Here is a 5,941-nt window from a genome sequence, read left to right as displayed (position 1 = left end):
TGATGCGTCTCTGTGCGGGGTCCCGAAGAAGAGGAAACTATGAGAGATAAAGGAGAGTCAATGACTTATCAAATTATGATCAGCAATTATCAGGGGAAGACCTAGGAATAGTTGTTTAGTAATATCTAATTTTGGATAATGCACTTACATGCACCAGGAAGAAGAAGGTGAACTCCGGGGACCTGAGCGGAGAAGCGACACATGCAGGATATCGGGTGCAGGATCTTAGTGACTCCCCGCACAGCGCATTATACACGGACAATGCACTTACATGCACCAGGAAGAAGAAGGTGAACTCCGGGGACCTGAGCGGGGAAGTGACACATGCAGGATATCGGGTGCAGGATCTTAGTGACTCCCCGCACAGCGCATTATACACGGACAATGCACTTACATGCACCAGGAAGAAGAAGGTGAACTCCAGGGACCTGAGCGGGGAAGCGACACATGCAGGATATCGGGTGTAGGATCTTAGTGACTCCCCGCACAGCACATTATACACGGACAATGCACTTACATGCTCCAGGAAGAAGAAGGTGAACTCCGGGGACCTGAGTGGGGAAGCGACACATGCAGGATATTGGTGCAGGATCTTAGTGACTCCCCGTACAGCGCATAATACACGGACAATGCACTTACATGCACCAGGAAGAAGAAGGAGAACTCCAGGGACCTGAGCGGGGAAGCGACACATGCAGGATATCCGGCGCATGATCTTAGTGACTCCCCGCACAGCGCATTATACACGGACAATGCACTTACATGCACCAGGAAGGAGAAGGTGAACTCCGGGGACCTGAGCGGGGAAGCGACACATGCAGGATATCAGGTGCACGATCTTAGTGACTCCCCGCACAGCGCATTATACACGGACAATGCACTTACATGCACCAGGAAGAAGAAGGTGAACTCCGGGGACCTGAGCAGGGAAGCGGCACATGCAGGATATCGGGTGCACGATCTTAGTGACTCCCTGCACAGCGCATTATACACGGACAATGCACTTACATGCACCGGGAAGAAGAAGGTGAACTCCGGGGACCTGAGCAGGGAAGCGGCAAATGCAGGATATCGGGTGCACGTTCTTACTGACTCCCCGCACAGCGCATTATACACGGACAATGCACTTACATGCACCAGGAAGAAGAAGGTGAACTCCGGGGACCTGAGCGGGAAAGTGACACATGCAGGATATCCGGCGCACACCTATGGGACCTACCCTGTAGGTCAACGCCTGTATGGGGTGCTGGTTCTTATTGAGGAGAATCAGCTGGTGTGTGAACCCTTAAAGGCAAAGCTTTATGGGAAATAGGTATGTTAATTAGCTCTCCCCCAGAAGGAAGAATATTGGGGCTTATTTACTAAGGGTCGCGCTGCTCACATTTGTCTGACTGTTTGCCTTTTTCAGGGATTGCAAGACTTGCACTGGCTTTCACGCGCCACAATTTAGGGGGCTGTGCCATCGGACGATCCGACTGATTCGGACTGACCTCAGGATTTAACAAGATACGTTTCTGCATCAGTGTAGCTACAGCATTCTCCGGGTATGTTTGGTTCATAATGCATAAAAGCAAATGGTACATTTTCCTTGAATAAATTTCTTGGTTGATTCAATAGCTCCGAGCGATGGCCAAAAATCTGATGTATTGTTTTCTGTCCTATCCTCCCCCTTATCTTCCGACTCTCATCATTATGGGAGATCTTGTTTTTCCGTCTCACGCTCCTTACACCTGTCTGGAGACATAACATCTTGAGCATATCAAACAAATGCAAATCTCCGTCATCCCTTCCCTCAAAGCCAAGTTAAATCGCTATTCGAGGGCCCTGCATGGGGGGTGATGAGTGACATGTACTCAGCCGGTCATTCAAGGTCTCCGTGACTTTGGTAACACAATGAAGGGGTTTCTGTGCTCCGAACCGAAATAATTTATCTCCCCCGCACCGCAGGAAATTATGCAAGAGCGGAGCTAAGACGATTGTACTTACAGCGAAGGATTAACCGGGGAGAAATTGTTCTTTCATTCGAGTTCCTCTTCTCCGTTCCCGCTTGTCCTCGCCTTCCAAGTCCTAATGTGATATTTCACGCTTTGTACAATTGAATAGATAGGATCCAATGAAGAGTAATTATTCTAATCGCGGGAACCCAGAGCGCGAAAGCCGAGACTCGTACACGATAATAGCTCCTCTCAATGCAGGGCGAGGGCTACTTACAGCTACTTACCCTCACCAGAAGTTATTATGTCAGGACAGAAATTGAATCTTCTGTGTTTCAAGATTTGGCCGGGTTATAAGAGTAAAATATCAGATTTATGTGATATTGATAGTTATTCTATAGGGAATTACATCACTACTGACAATAGATGATGTCACAGCTTATCTCATCCCCTCCCTGTACAATGACCTCTATATAACACTGACCCATCATTACATCACTACTGACAATAGATGATGTCACAGCTTATCTCCTCCCCCTCCCTGTACAATGACCTCTATATAGATAACACTGACCCATCATTACATCACTACTGACAATAGATGATGTCACAGCTTATCTCCTCCCCCTCCCTGTACAATGACCTCTATATATATAACACTGACCCATCATTACATCACTACTGACAATAGATGATGTCACAGCTTATCTCCTCCTCCTCCTGTACAATGATCTCTATATAGATAACACTGACCCATCATTACATCACTACTGACAATAGATGATGTCACGGCTTATCTCCTCCCCTCCCTGTACAATGATCTCTATATAGATAACACTGACCCATCATTACATCACTGCTGACAATAGATGATGTCACAGCTTATCTCCTCCCCCTCCCTGTACAATGACCTCTATATAGATAACACTGACCCATCATTACATCACTACTGACAATAGATGATGTCACAGCTTATCTCCTCCTCCTCCCTGTACAATGACCTCTATATAGATAACACTGACCCATCATTACATCACTACTGACAATAGATGATGTCACAGCTTATCTCCTCCCCCTCCCTGTACAGTGACCTCTATATAGATAACACTGACCCATCATTACATCACTACTGACAATAGATGATGTCACAGCTTATCCCTCCCCCCTCCCTGTACAATGACCTCTATATAGATAACACTGACCCATCATTACATCACTACTGACAATAGATGACGTCACAGCTTATCCCCTCCCCCTCCCTGTACAATGACCTCTATATAGATAACACTGACCCATCATTACATCACTGCTGACAATAGATGATGTCACAGCTTATCTCCTCCCCCTCCCTGTACAATGACCTCTATATAGATAACACTGACCCCTCATTACATCACTACTGACAATAGATGATGTCACATCTTATCTCCTCCCCTCCCTGTACAATGACCTCTATATAGATAACACTGACCCATCATTACATCACTACTGACAATAGATGATGTCACATCTTATCTCCTCCCCTCCCTGTACAATGACCTCTATATAGATAACACTGACCCATCATTACATCACTACTGACAATAGATGATGTCACAGCTTATCTCCTCCCCCTCCCTGTACAGTGACCTCTATATAGATAACACTGACCCATCATTACATCACTACTGACAATAGATGATGTCACAGCTTATCCCTCCCCCCTCCCTGTACAATGACCTCTATATACATAACACTGACCCATCATTACATCACTACTGACAATAGATGATGTCACAGCTTATCCCCTCCCCCTCCCTGTACAACGACCTCTATATAGATAACACTGACCCATCATTACATCACTACTGACAATAGATGATGTCACAGCTTATCTCCTCCTCCTCCTGTACAATGACCTCTATATAGATAACACTGACCCATCATTACATCACTACTGACAATAGATGATGTCACAGCTTATCTCCTCCCCTCCCTGTACAATGACCTCTATATAGATAACACTGACCCATCATTACATCACTACTGACAATAGATGATGTCACAGCTTATCTCCTCCCCCTCCCTGTACAATGACCTCTATATATATAACACTGACCCATCATTACATCACTACTGACAATAGATGATGTCACAGCTTATCTCCTCCCCCTCCCTGTACAATGACCTCTATATAGATAACACTGACCCATCATTACATCACTACTGACAATAGATGATGTCACAGCTTATCCCCTCCCCCTTCCCTGTACAATGACCTCTATATAGATAATACTGACCCATCATTACATCACTATTGACAATAGATGATGTCACAGCTTATCTCCTCCCCCTCCCTGTACAATGACCTCTATATAGATAACACTGACCAATCATTACATCACTACTGACAATAGATGATGTCACAGCTTATCTCCTCCCCCTCCCTGTACAATGACCTCTATATAGATAACACTGACCCATCATTACATCACTACTGACAATAGATGATGTCACAGCTTATCTCCTCCCCCTCCCTGTACAATGACCTCTATATAGATAACACTGACCCATCATTACATCACTACTGACAATAGATGATGTCACAGCTTATCTCCTCCCCCTCCCTGTACAATGACCTCTATATAGATACCACTGACCCATCATTACATCACTACTGACAATAGATGATGTCACAGCTTATCTCCTCCCCTCCCTGTACAATGACCTCTATATAGATAACACTGACCCATCATTACATCACTACTGACAATACATGATGTCACAGCTTATCTCCTCCTCCCTGTACAATGACCTCTATATAGATAACACTGACCCATCATTACATCACTACTGACAATAGATGATGTCACAGCTTATCTCCTCCCCCCTCCCTGTACAATGACCTCTATATAGATAACACTGACCCATCATTACATCACTACTGACAATAGGTGATGTCACAGCTTATCTCCTCCCCCTCCCTGTACAATGACCACTATATAGATAACACTGACCCATCATTACATCACTACTGACAATAGATGATGTCACAGCTTATCTCCTCCCCCTCCCTGTACAATGACCTCTATATAGATAACACTGACCCATCATTACATCACTACTGACAATAGATGATGTCACAGCTTATCCCCTCCCCCCTCCCTGTACAATGACCTCTATATAGATAACACAGACCCATCATTACATCACTACTGACAATAGATGATGTCACAGATTATCTCCTCCTCCCTGTACAATGACCTCTATATAGATAACACTGACCCATCATTACCAGATTGAATTCTTTGACATTGGACCAAAAATGTATCATAACATCTTCCAGCAATTCAGGACATGTCACAAAACTTTACCAAAATCTCCACATGTGGTGCTGGGGAGCGGAAGAGAGAATTGTGCCCCTTGAAGTGGCATCTATCACAATTCCTGGCCTATAATAATCTCATATAATCTGCGGTGATGAGACAATGGAGGAGTCACTCCCTATCACCAGCAGATCTCAGCACTTGCTGTGACATGAGCCGTCCCTGAAATTAGACGCCTGGTAATAGGCAATGTCGGGGTCCTGGCAGGGGAAACACCACTTCCACCTCCTGCTGTTACTCAATTAACACTGCCTGTCATTGCCGTGGCCCCAACGTTGGTGAAGAAGAGGAGCCCCGGGGCCTGGGGTGGAGGTGACTGACAGCCTCGCTTCTGCCAACATGGCTTTGCTTGAAATGAACAATGAGAAGTATAGTAGAGGGTATGTTTCTATGTGTCAGTGCAGTCACCTTAGTAGAAGCCATTCGTCCTTATTACATAGAGGCTGTCAGATGGTTCAATGCACCATGTTGGCTCTTAAAACTGACCAGAGGCATAAATCTACTATACCATACATCAGTGATGGCAAACCTTTTAGACACCAAGTGCCCAAACTACAACCAAAACCCACGTATTTTTCGCAAAGTGCCAATGCAACAATTTAAGCAGTAACTTATTAAGGCACCTGAGGACACCAATACTGT

This window comes from Engystomops pustulosus, chromosome 5 (genome assembly GCF_040894005.1).
Source record: "Engystomops pustulosus chromosome 5, aEngPut4.maternal, whole genome shotgun sequence".
Taxonomy (NCBI): domain Eukaryota; kingdom Metazoa; phylum Chordata; class Amphibia; order Anura; family Leptodactylidae; genus Engystomops; species Engystomops pustulosus.
The sequence above is the reverse complement of the archived record's forward strand: the minus strand, read 5'-3'. Positions refer to the sequence as shown.